Source organism: Balaenoptera acutorostrata, chromosome 9 (genome assembly GCF_949987535.1).
Source record: "Balaenoptera acutorostrata chromosome 9, mBalAcu1.1, whole genome shotgun sequence".
NCBI classification, from domain to species: Eukaryota; Metazoa; Chordata; class Mammalia; order Artiodactyla; family Balaenopteridae; genus Balaenoptera; species Balaenoptera acutorostrata.
In genome coordinates this window covers 50,249,225-50,262,778 of record NC_080072.1, presented here as the reverse complement: position 1 = coordinate 50,262,778, position 13,554 = coordinate 50,249,225, and the positions used below count along the sequence as shown (strand labels likewise).

Sequence of the window (13,554 nt, the reverse complement as noted above, 5' to 3'; positions counted from 1 at the left end):
ATTGTACTTCTATGTCCACTCTAAAGTCCCCTGGGCAAGTTCTTCCTCTGCCCTTAAAAACTGGTGCTCCTCAGGACTCAGTCCAGGGCCGCATGTTTTCCCACTTACCACACTGCCTGGGTGATCTTATCCACTCCCATGCCTTCAATTCAAATGTATCAATCATTTTATGTACCGTCTATGTGCTGATGACTTTGCAATCTCCAGCTCTGGAGAGCACTGGAGACACATGTCCATCCATACAATGGACTTCCTTACAATGTATCCCCAACCTTCACCACAACCTGATTTTCTTCCTCCATTCCCTTTCCTGTGAACAGCACCACCGCTCAGAAACTCTCCTTGCTTTCCTTGCTTTTCTTCAGTCCTGATTTCCAATTAGTCTTCAGAACCTGACCATCTTAACTAGACATGTCTCAAGTCTGCCCTTTCCTATGTTTCCACACTGCTGCTGTCCCAGTCCAAGCACTGTCATCCCTCTTTTCGATTCCTGCCACAGCCCTTTCCTGGCCCCCATGCCTCCTGGATTGGACCCTCTGATCCATGTCCACCTGACCAGAGCTATCCTCACAACTCTCACCAAACCAGTCCCGACAAAAGGCTTCCACTGGTTTGCCATTACTGACGGCAGAAAACTGCTGCCCATTACGGACAAAAAAATGCAGATGCACATACACCCAAACTGTGTCTGCAGTTTCACGGGTTCATGGACACTAGGTATAGAACTTCTTTTCGCAAGACAAAGCCCAACCTCCTTAATATATCTTCCTGACCTGAGCCCTGCCAACCTCTCCACTGTGCCCCACATTCACCTTCCCCCACTGCACCCTGCATTCCGACACTAAACCCATCACCTGATCCTTCCCAACTCCTTGCCTTGTATGCACCATGGTCTTGTCCTGAGATATGCTCTAAAAGTCCTGTCCAATTGGCCATCCCCTACTCAAACTTCAAGATCCCATTCAAATATCCTGTCTTCTGTGGACTCTTCTATGATATCTCGCTGACCTCCCTACAGTGCCTATGGTATCCCCTACTGGGCTCTCACTGCTTTTGATGCACACTGACAATAAATTGCACAGCAGCCCTGATTTGTTCATGTATCTTCCCATCACACCCCTCCCCCTACACCGAACTGAAAGCTCCTTGAGGACAGCAGCTTGAGGGTCTTAGTTAGTTTCTGGTTCTCCAGCAGTTCGTAGAGGTATCACGAGAGCAGGCAATCAGTGCTGAACAAATGTGCAGAACCTCATAACTGCACACCACCACCCTCACCTACTGACACAGGGAGAAACATCCCTGGACACGCCAACTCAGACAACACACACAAACGCGTGTGAGCCCGTGCCCCTGAGGCACCATGGTCAGGAGTGTGGCCGTAGAAATGGCTGCAGAAGTGTGTCCTTTGGTCTTTCTAGATTCGCTCTGCTCTAGGACTTCCTGTCCTCCCAAGGGATGAGAGTTTCTGACCCTCTGCTTACACTTCCAACCCCCATCTCTCCCATCTGTGTGAGGCAATGAAAAGAGCTGGGACTCTGGAGTTTGAGCTGGCTTTGAGTCCAATCTGAGTGTTATTTTCCTAAGCTATATAATGGCCATGTTAATGCCTACTTTGTGGGGTTTTAGGAGAATTACAGGCAATGGAAACAAGGAGCTCAGAGTTGGGCATTTGGTAGATGCTCTCTCCTCGGTTCTCAACACCATCCCTGGCTTCAGAGTTCTAGGATTTACTAAGACCCCTCTCCCCAAGGCTCAAGTCTGTGAAGTCTGTGGAGCTTCCACATGGAATAACAGATCAGAGGAATTCAGAACAAGAAGGTCAGAGTGAACACAGGCCTGACTCAGAGAGGGGAGAGGCTGTGTGTAGAGAGATGGCGCAGTGGCCGGGGCAGGGATCTAGGCCTAGAGACTGGGTTAGGGGTCAAGGGTTAGGAATTGGTCCTATTCATTTAATCAGTCAGTGGAGAGAAAGCAGAGTGGGGATAATGGATAGTGAGGTCAATGTACTTCTTACATTCTGTGTTAGGATTCTTTGTCCCCAACCCAGAATGTCAGCTGTTTGAGGGCCAGGACTGTATCTTATTCACCTTTGTGTGTAGCACAGAGCATGGCACATAGCACATGATCAATACATTTTCTGAATGAAAGGATGTATGAATGGTATGAGACAAAACTCAGGTGAATGATCAGCCTTGAGGAGGAGGGATTCAGGCCCAGGCAGATGTCCCTTCTCCCAACCCGTGTAGACCCTGGTGCCCTCCTGGGTCCCTGTTCAATGCAAACTCCCCCATACACCCTCACAGTGGATGCACAAAGGTGCCTACTCACGAAGTCACAGACCCACACACAGCCAGGCACACAGATGCACAGACTTACATGCAGACGGGCACACTCAACACACATACTCACATACACAGGAGCTACTCTAACATACACAGAGACACCAGCCTCACAGAGGAGCATCACACAGATGCTCACTCACACAGATGGGCATGTTCATTCACCTGGAACCTTCCCCCACCCCCCACACAACATGCAGGCACACATGCAAACACACACAGGCATGCTTTTGCCCACACAGACACATACACACAGAAAGACACTTTCTCGCGGGCCTCAAACAGGCGCGCGCACACACGCACACGCACACATACACACAGGCACACTCACACCCCCTCCCTCTCATGGACACAGACAAACCACTTTCACCCCTGCACAGACTCACGCTGGCAGGCCCGCGCACACACTTGCAGATGCACCCACACGCCGGCACGCTCTCACACACGCTGTTGGGGCACTCGTGGTCAGCTCTGCGGCTGCAGCTGTGACCTCGAGGTCCCTGGGGCCTGTCTGGACTATGCTTCATCACTTCCTGCTCCAGGGCTTCTAGTTCCAAACTCGAACTCCAGACTCTCTCCCGAGACTGTCTCATCCTCTCTCCAACTCTCTTCTCAGCACCATCTCCCCATCTGTCCACTGTTTCTCACTGCTTCTTCCCCAAGACTTGCTCCTCCTCTCTGTTCCTGTCTCTTTCTCTATCCAGGTTTGTCCCATCCCTTCCCCCAGACCTGGCCTAAGCCATCCATCTTGTCTCTTTCCCCAATCTGTCCTGCCTCCTACCCAGATCTGTCTTCTTTCTGCCCCCAGATTGGTCACATCTCTTCCCCCACCCAGTTCTGCCTTGCTACATGCCCTCACCCTGTCCCGGTCCTGTTACTCTGTCCTCTGGCTCCATCCTGCTCTCCCCCTCTAGCCCCACATCTGGGCCTCTGGAACCACAGCTGGTTCTCATTAGGAGGGGGAGGGGCGAGACTGTTCATTGGGGCCTGCAATGTGATGTCAATCCCCCCCCCCCCCACCAGCAGGCTGTGCGTCTATAGGACCTGGGAGCAGGGAGAACATGGGAGAGGAAAGAGGTGGGCTGTGGGGGAGTAGTAGGGGGACCATAAGGGAAAGGGTGCTCCAGAAGGAAGCAGAGGAATGGCCCAAGGTGCAGAGGGGAAGCAGGCTGGGGGAGCTGGTACCTCACAGGTCTCCTCCCTCAACTTCCTGTCCCAGAGCCAGGGAGGGGCTGAGACCAGAAAGACAACAGGGTGAGGAGGGGGCTGCAAAAGGCAGATTGGCCCAGCAGTGGAGGAAGAAGAGGGTAGCTTTGGTGAGCAAAGGGAGGTGGAGATACAGGGCCAGGCATAAAGGAGAGGAAGAGAGGCGAGAGTTCTCATGGGGGATGACTCGGAGCAGGACTGAGGGAGAGTGTGTGTCAGCAAAGGAAAGAGTGAGCGGAGTTCATACAGAAAGGGGAGGCACGTCAGAGACAGGAACAGCTGGGCTGGAGAGGTGGGGGGCGGTAAATAAAGGCGGGAGCTAGGGCTGGGGAGTGGCTGGAAGAGGGTAAAGAGGAGAGGAGGCCTTAGTAAGGGAGGAGGGAGGAGAAGGCTGACAAGCTGGCTTCCTTGGATGTCCCCAGGACAACCTCATGGATGGGTGGCCAGGGCAGTGTCCGGGCCTGGCTCTGTCCCTCCTGAGGACTGGTCCCATTAGGCACCTCAGGGAGAGGCCGGGGATGGATGTGAGCAGAGAAGGCAGAGGGAAAGTTTCTTTTCTGAACTGTTAGTGTGCTGGCAATTCATAGACGGTGCCTTATTTTATCATCGTAACAACCGCGTGAAGAAGGCATCCCACCTTCCACTGAGGAAACTGGGGCTCGGAGTGAAACAACTGTCCTGAGTTAACACAGCCTTGATTTGATCCCAGGACTATGCACTCCATACTGCCTGAGATTCATGGAGAAGGGAAAGATGAAGAGAGGAAGAAACTTCAGGGGAGAGACCTAGGAAGACAATGGAGGCTTGGAGAAGAGAACCTATGGGAGGAGGGACACCAAGGACAAGGTGTTTGTAACCCAGGTCAGCAGTAGCGGGACAGAGAGGACACAGAGAAGAAAGATGTGAGGAGGTGAAGTTGACAAGATTTGGCCACCAGCCCTTCAGGAAGGGTGAGGGAATGGACGGGCTCTGGACTGACTCCAGGGTTCTGGCCTGATTACTAATGTAGTGCCATTAGGACACCACAGAAGGGAAGCCGTTCTGGGGGTTCCTGTTGAGGTCTCCCCATGGGGATGTCCCAAACACAGTTGGATTTGCAGGTCTGGAGCTTAGGAGAGAGGTCTGGGTTGGAGATGGATTTGGACCAATCAAGGAGTAACTCATAGCCATGGGTATGGAGATCCATCAGGTAGGACATGTAGAGCGAAAAGAGATTCTACGACAGAGCCCTGGGGAACAGTCACATTCAAGGGGCAGACTGAGGAGAGCGTTATCCTTCTTGGAGGAGAAAGAGAAGGAGGCCGTAGCTCAGAAGTTAAAGGAGGGAGCATTTCAACAAGGACGGAGAGAGCGATAGTGTCCAATGCTGCCAAAAGGTCAAGAAAGATGAAGACTGAGAAGCGGCCACTGGTTTTAGCAGTCAGGAGGTCATAGTGATCTTGGGGAGAATCGTTTCAGGAGAGTCCTAAGGGAGCAAGCCTCCTGCAATGGGAACTGATAGAGAATGAATCAACTAACAACTAGCCATAGACCAGATGTCAGTATAGATTCATTCATCAACACATGCTTACTGCACTCCTAGAAAATGGAGGCAATGTATCATGGTGAGGTAGGACCAGGCAGTGATGAAGACATGGACTCTGGGGGTAAACCAACTCTGGGATTTCTCCCCAGCTTCTCACTTGCTAGCTGTGTAATCTTGGGTGAGCCACTGAAATGCTCAGTGCTTCCATTTCCTCATTTATAAAATAGGGACAGGGACTTCCCTGGTGGTCCAGTGGTTAGGACTTCACCTTCCAATGCAGCGGGGGCGGGTTCGACCCTTGGTCAGGGAGCTAGGATCCCACACACCTCATGGCCAAAAAACAGAAAAACATAAAACAGAAGCAGTATTGTAACAAATTCAATAAAGACTTTAAAAAAATGGTCCACATTAAAAAAATAGGGACAATAATAATACTACAGTGTATTCGCAGTTAGAATAGTGTGTTGCACACAGTAAGCACACATAAGCATGAACACAAACATGCTTGTGTAAGTACACAAGCATGAACTATTATTACAGTGGTTAAGAAGATGGGCTCTGCTGTCTGACAGACTCGAGTTCAAATTCTGACTCCGCCACTTATAGTGAAATCCTGGGAAAACTGTTTAACCTTTCTAGACCTAAGTTTCTTCTTTTGTAAAATGGGGATTAAAGTGCCTACTTTATATGGTTGATATGAAAGTTAAATGAAAGAATGACAAAAAACTTAGCAGTGGCTGGTATACAGTGAAGGCTCAATAAATGTTGGCTGCTATTGCGTGCCAGACACTCACAATAACCCTGGGATAAGTGTTATTCCACAGATGAGGAGACTGAGGCTCAGACTAGGTAGCAGAGAAACATCTGGAACATAGCTCTGATGGACTCCAAAGCTAGTGCTTTCTCTTCCACAATATTGCTTCTCTGCTGGAGGGCTCGGAACAGCCTGATAAACGTTCATGTAAGTGGCCAGGCAACCGAACAGGGAAGGAGCCTGAGCAGAGCTGCGTGTAGGAGAGTAACTCCAGCAGTATATGCAAGGTGGGTCGGAGTAGGAGGTGATCAGTGACGAGGCAGTTCTGAGTCCAGGTTGAGGGTCAGGTGGGCATGGGGTCAGGTGGTTAGAGGGGAAGTGACCAGAGGATGCTTGGAGGTCTCCAGGAGACAAAGGGAAAAATAGGAGAGGTGGGCCCAGGGCATGTGTGTGAAATGATTCACTAATAGATTTATTCAATAAGTACCTATTGAAGACCTACCATGTGCCAAACACCATACTAGGCACTAGAGACATAGCAGTGACCTGGACAGATCGCGTCCCTGCCTTCATGGTGTTCACAGGTAGGGAGGCCCGGGCAGGGATGGGCAGGGCAGGGGGAGGGAGCTACAGTGGTGGGATGAGCAGCAAGGACCTGGTCTTAAGATCTGACTCTCACAAGTAGAGTCTGGGCTGCAGAGGAGGCCAGTGAGGCTGGAGCTAGCAGAGAAGCTGGAGACGTAGAGGGAAGAACGAGTCTGGGGAAGCAAGAGGTGGAGAAGGAGAGAGTAGTAGAGGGACTGAGATCTTGGAAGTAAAATGAACTAAGTTAAGAATTGAGCACTTAATAGTTGTTTTCTTTCTCAATCCTCAGAACAACTCTCTTACTGTTACCTCCATATTCAGCTGAGGAAAGGGAAGCTCAGAGAAGCTAAGGTCATCCAGGTGGTAAATGGTGAGGCTGGAAGGTGTGAGGTGTATCCCCCGCCCCCGCCTCCTTTCCTCCCTTTCCTCCTTCCTCACCAAGCATATGAGAGTGTGTTCTAGGCTCTGAGAGGAAACAGCTCCTTCCACGGAGCAGCTTAGACAGAAAAACATAAACAACAGGGCACTCCACTGTGCTAAGCGAACACAGAGGGGCATCCTGACTCAGGCCTGGGGGTTCTAGGTGGGACTGCTGGAAGGAGGTGCCCTCTCACCAGGGGACACAGGAACCGAGAAGCCCCTCCTAAGTGGCAGAGGTTGAAATGCCCGGAAGTCAGAGGATTACCTGGAAACACTGACACCGGAGCTGAAGGAAGGGGCAGGCAGCAGGAAACCAGGAAAAAGATGGGATCCAATACCATGAACCCATGGGAGGGGCTTTTGCTTGCAGGTACCGGAGCATCAGAGAGTCCAGTCTTGCTTCTGTCACCACTGACAGGCAAAAGGAAGAGGAAGAAGAGGGGACAAGTATCTGGGAACCTGATACAGGGAGGAGCAGGGGCCTGGGTGCCAGGAGTAGGAGGGCTCAGAGTGGTGTATGTGAGGGGGTGTTAGAGGAAGGAGCAGCCCGTGGCACCTCCAGGGAAGGGGGCCTGGTGGAGTAGAGCAGATGGAGAGGCACTGTAGTCCTGTGGCCTGGTGGCATGTCACAGCTTCCTCGTCTTCCACTCCCTCCAAGAACCCCAACAGGCACGTGGCCCAGTAGATTTGGATCTGCAAATTTCTGGTGTTTGTTAAATATTTGCCAGCTGAATGAAAGGGAAATAAAGTACAATAGGGGAGAGGAAGTGGATCCAGGAAAAGAGAAGTCCAGGTGAAAGAGAGAGAAGAGGAGAGACAGTAGGGTGAGGAAGGACAACTTGTTGGGGAGGGGAGTGGAAATGTCTCTAGTGGGTAAGTGGGCGTGTGTGAAAATGTCTCTACTGTGTGGGCAGCTGAGACCAGGGGTGAGTCTTCTGAAGAGTGAATGAGGGTGAGGGAGGTGCTGTGAGGTGCCTCATTCATTCATTCATCTGTTCATTGCCAAGCATCTGTAGAGGGGTCCGGGGACATGAAGATGAATAATATACAACCTTGTCATTAAGGATATCCCAGCCCAGGCAGAGAGACAGAAAGGGAAGAGGTAATGACAACAGTGAGACAAGAGGGTCCCAAGCTTGCCTGGTGGTCAGGAGAGGCAGGGTTTGAGACTAGAGCTGAGGATGGGAAGGGGTTAGCCAGGAGACAAAGGGAGTAAAAGGCTTTTCCAGGCAGTATGTGCAAAGGGCCAGAAGCATGGAAGAATGCAGTGTCTTTGGGGAACTACAAGGAATTCAGTATGGCTGGAACTTGCAATGTGAGGGAGCTATGGAAATGGGAGAGGGTGGGGAGGCTGGGGGAGTCAGGTCATGACAGACCTCCTAAGCCTCCTTAAAGTAGAGATCTCACCCAAGACAGTGGTAGGATACTAAAGAATGCTGAGCAGGGAATGCCGTGGCTGGATTTGCACTTTAGGGAGATCCCTCTTGCCGCAATGAGAAGACTGGATTGGAAGAGGGAAGAGTAGACGTCTAGGGAGACAAGTTAGGAGGCTCTTGAAGTAATTCATGTGAAAAGATGGTGAAGGCAGTAGCTGAGGCCATGGATAAAAGGGGATGGGATATCAGAGACAGCTGGAAAGGAAGTAGAACCAACAGGTCCCAATGACTTTCTGGTTTATGGGACATGTGGAGAAGGGAGTGGCTACGGTTAATTTCTGGGTTGGTAGCTTGATAACTGAGTGGGGATGGTGGCTTGGGGGAGGAAGGAATGATGAGATCAGGTCTGGACATGTTAAGGGGTTTATGGACTCTATAGTAAAGATCAGGTAGGAAGCAGACCTGCAGGTCTGGGGGTCAGAAGAGAGGTCTGGAAGAGATAGATATTTGGGAGTCATCAGCTTATACAGATGATAATTAAAGCCCTGGAAATGAATGAGACAGATGACCAAGAGGGGTGTATACAGTGAGACGATAAGAAGGTCCAAGCCAGAACCCTAATAAATGGTAACATTTAGGGGCCACCCAAGGGAGCCCCCAAAGCAGACTGAGAAGGAACAGCCAGGAGGTGCTCTGAAAGAGAGATGCACAGATCCCACCCTACTGTATTATCTGTTTATTTGTCTGTCTCCCTTGCCAAGGGTAGGAATAGAATCGTGTCTTCTATTACAGTATCCCCACCACCTAGCAGTGAGCTCATTAAATATTGACAGAATAAAATAGTGGCTCAAAAGGCGTAAGAATGATTCAAAGAGAAAAACACAGTCAACAATGTTGGACCCTGCCAAGAGGTCAAGCAGTTGAGGAGTTTTGAAAAGAGCCCCTAAATTTGGCAGGTGAGAGGTCATGTTCTCTTAGGGAGAGCAGTTACATTGGATGGGGCAGGAGTAAATGGGAAGTGAGGAGGTGGAAACAGCTCTGTGCGGAAGACCCTTTCACAAAATGTGGCAGTGAGGCAACGTGAGAGAGCGTCTTAGCTAGTCAGGTATTACGGGGTTAATACCTGGAGAGGTATTATAACCTAGAAGGTAGGAGAGCCTGGAGGCTCTTCATGTGCTCACAGGAGGAACGGGTACAGAGGGAGAAACTGGACACATGGATAAGACTCAGAGTAATTCGTCAAGTGAGGCTGAAGGGGGCGGGATCTGCAACAGCCGAGGGAATTCAAACTGGATGGCCTCAATTTTCCGAGTGGCCGACAGACCAGGTGTGTCTCTCATGTCTACTCTTCCTTCCCCCCTTTCCTTCAGCCTCCACATCCATTCTGTCACTGAGCCCTTCTGACCCCACTGCCTAAAGAATTCTTGAAACTATCTACTTCCTTGTCCTCTACTGCCACTCCTCCAGTTTAGACCAGCATTATCCCCTCCTGGGTTCCTGCAACAGCCAACTATCCCTTTCTTTTCAGACTCCTCCCTCCAGTCACCACACTGCTGTCAGAGTGGTATTTATAAGACAGATCTGATCATATCACACCACAGCTTCAAATGATTCGGTGATTTTCAATTATTCTTGGCTTCCATAAGCTCTCATATGACCTACAAGAACTGCATGACCTAACTAACCCTTCATTACCTCTCCCAGACTCTGTGACCTGCCCTCACATCATGCTACTAGTGCCAGGCTCACTGGATTGCTTTTTCCCTCAGACATACAATACTTTCTTACATGTGGGCTTTCCATTGCTGCTCCCTAGGCTTGGCATATTTTCCACCCACTCCACCTCACCTCCACCTCTCCTTTGCTTGGTAGACTCCCTATGTATCTATCAAGCTTAAGCTTAAATGTCACTTCCTTCCAAAAGCCTCTTCTGGTCTCCCTACAAGGGCTCAGGTTTCCCTGCTATGTGCTGCCATGGTACAGAGCTCACCCCATAGCCTGTAAGCTCCATATGGGCAAGGACCATGTCTATTTTGTTCACCCTTGTAATGCCAGCACCTACCACACTGCCTGGCACAGAGTAGGTGCTTAATAGGTGTTTGCAGAATAAATGATCCAGCGAGTTGACTAATTAATCTGCTGAAAACAATGAGGGATGTAAGGTAAAGGGATGTGAAAAAATAGAAAAAATTTCATCTATTTATTTATGGAGGGCCCAGTTGAGGGTGCAATTTATAGAAGCGTGAATTTATAGAAGCATAACTTGGTGTGGTTGAGAAATCATTCCAGCTAGAGTTGAGACTTTGTGGGATGGGTGGTCTCAAGGACAACAATAAAACGGAACAAAGAGAGGCCAAGGGGGCTTCCCTGGTGGCGCAGTGGTTGAGAATCTGCCTGCTAATGCAGGGGACACGGGTTCGAGCCCTGGTCTGGGAAGATCCCACATGCCGCGGAGCAGCTGGGCCCGTGAGCCACAATTGCTGAGCCTGCGCGTCTGGAGCCTGTGCCCCGCAACGGGAGGGGCCGCGATGGAGAGAGGCCCGCGCACCGCGATGAAGAGTGGCCCCCGCTTGCCGCAGCTGGAGAAAGCCCTCGCACGAACCGAAGACCCAATACAGACAAAAATAAATAAATTAATTAATTAAAAAGAAAATCCTTAAAAAAAAAAAAAAAAAAAAAAAAGAGAGGCCAAGGAGTGGGTGAAGTGATGGTCCTGGGCATATAAACTGGAAGGAGAGCACAAAGCCAGAAAGGGGCAGATTAGGACAAAGCAAAGAGGTCAAGGGCAAGGAGTCATTATGAGGTTGAAGAGTAAGTGGAATGGGAGCGAGGGCATCCGGGAGCTGGAAGGACACTGGAGGCTGTGGGCAGAGTGGAATGTAGGAGTTCAGAATTTTAGAGATGGACCAATTACACAGAGTGGTCGTGGGAGGGGAGAAGGTAACAGGAGCTAAAGAGCTCAAGAAACTGTGAGGCTACACTTGGAGGGACACTTGGAACCATAGCAGGGTATAGGGTGAGGGGAAGACTGATGTAGGTCCCCAAGTTTTCAGGGAACTTCCCAGAGGGTAAGCCTGCGAAGTCTATGAGTGAGAAGAAGCCATGGTGTGAGTATCATAAGTTAATGGGAGTTTATTCAGCAGTTGGGACAGCTCAGTCTGTGGTGTGTGCAAGACACCTAAAACTGTGTTTCCTATGGGATATACACATGGGTGTTGGTAAGGGTGACTGCAACACAGCCTCCTGTTAGTGTCAGGTCTCTGAGACACCTGCGATGTACAGGCAGTCCTGATGAAGTATAACCTAGATGATGGCTTGGCTGTGACAGGGTTACCAGTGGATGTATATTGCTGTGGCAGTGTTTCCAGAAAGGTGCTGGCAGCAGTGGTGTCTCCCATGGTTTGTGGTGGCCTTGACAGTGATCCTGTGGGAATGTGTTGGCTGCACCATTTCTGTCGTGGGTGTATGCTGTTCTGAAAGCACCCTCTGTAAATGTGTAGTGGCTCTGACAGTGCTTCTGGGGGTTGTGTGATGGCTGTGAAGGCATCTCTTGTGGATGTGTGCTGCCTGCAACTGTGTCCCCTGTGGGTATTTGAGGAGTTGACATAAGCAACAATATTTTTCTGGCCTATGACCCCGTGGCTGTGAGCCCGGCCCACGCCACACTGAGCTCATTGTACTTCTAGACCTCCATTTCCCCACCCCCTCCACGTGGGACTAGGCCCGCAGTGACCTCCCTCCGTCCCCTGCACAGGATTCCCATCTAGGCATCCTGGACACAAACTCAACACCAGTCTGGGTGACAGACCTCCAGTTCGGGCTTCGCCTGTCTCTCCTCTGTTTCTCTTTGCTTCTCCCCCCTCAGTTTCTTTGTTTCTGTCTCAGTTTGTCTCTGTCACACACCCATCCTCCACATTCTGACACATGGCTCCCACAGAGGCAGGCAACACACACACACACGCGCGCGCACACACACACACTCCCTCACAGGGACTGGCTCACCAGACACATACTCACTGTGACCCACACACCCTCGGAGTGACACGCACGTACACACGGCCAAACACACACACACACACGCACACAAACTCCCCAGTGACACGCACTGACTCACACTAGGCGATGCACTCGCGCTCACACTCACATTCGGAGGAGCACACACACACCCTGCCCACATCCCCGGCACACTCACGCCGCCACACATCCGACTCGATGACACACGCACACAAAGACCCCCAGGCCCTGCCCCCACGCTCACGTTCACGCTCGTCCTCGTCCCGCAGGCCCAGGCCCCCCCTCCCCCATTGTCTCCGGCTCAGAACAAAGCCCCCGGCTCCGTCGCCGCCACCGCCGCCCAGGAGAGGCCGGCGGCCCGGCGGGTGCGGCCGGACGGGCCGGGCGACCGCGGGCACTGACCTCCGCGCGGCGCGGGCTCCCTTGCCCGGTCCTGGGGCGCCGTCCGGCGCGGTCAGCCCCCTGGGCAGCGCCCGCCTGCGCGGGGCCTGGGGCCGCGCATCGTCCGCCACCGCTGTCTCCCGGCCAGCGAGCAGCTCCGGGCGGGCGGCCGGCCGTCGGTTCGCAAGCCCCGTCGATCGGTCCGTCCGCCGCCGCCGTCGCCGCCGCCGGGGCGCCGCCTCCTCCACAGCCGCCCCGAGGAGGAAGCGAGATTCGCCGCCGCGGCCCCGCGCCCCCTCCCCTCCCCTCCCCCGCCCTCCGCGCGGTAACCCGAGCCCCCGCCCCTCCGCCCGCGAGCCCCCGCCCCCGCCCCCACCCGCGCTCCGCGCCGCTGCCCCCCCAGCGCCCGCCAGTCTTCCCTCCGCCCCTAGACTTCCCGGCCCCAGTCCCCGGCCGGATCCGGCCCCAGCGCTGCGCGGTTCCCGCGTCCCCGTTCTCTTCCCTTCTCCTGGTCCAAGCGCCCTGTCCCCTTCTCCCATCCCGTTCTCTACATCCTCTCTCCTCGTCCCCTTCTCCTTCTCGTCCTGCTCTTCCATCTTCTTTCCTACCCCCCATTCCTCCACCGTCCCCTCTTCTCCCTCACTGCCCTATTCTCCCTCCCAACCCTTTTCTCTCCATTCCCCTCTCCCTTCTCCCTACCCTCTTCTTCTCGCCCCATCTCCCATCTTTCCTCTCCGGCCCCTTGTCCCCATCCCTTCTCGATCCTTTCTCCTCAGCCTCTTCTCCACACCAGTTCTCCCCATGTCCTTTGCCTGCCCTTCTCCTTTCCCTGGCTCCCCACCTCTTCTCTTCATCTCTTTTCCCCCAACCCCTTCTCCCTGTCCCTTTCTCCCTGTCTCTTCCCCACATGGCTTTCCCTCCCAGTTTCCTTCTGTCATCCCTCTTTCCTCATCC

The 13,554-nt window shown here is 52.4% G+C and overlaps 1 protein-coding gene across 1 annotated transcript in view; it reads right to left on the bottom strand.

Annotated features, from left to right (window-relative positions):
• Positions 1-12,896, bottom strand: part of DCHS1 (dachsous cadherin-related 1) — a 35,225-nt gene extending 22,329 nt beyond the window's left edge. The window contains exon 1 of the mRNA XM_057553168.1: positions 12,622-12,896. The gene's annotated coding sequence lies outside the window, so the exon portion shown is untranslated. The remainder of the gene's footprint in view (positions 1-12,621) is intronic.
• Positions 12,897-13,554: the final 658 nt, after the last annotated feature.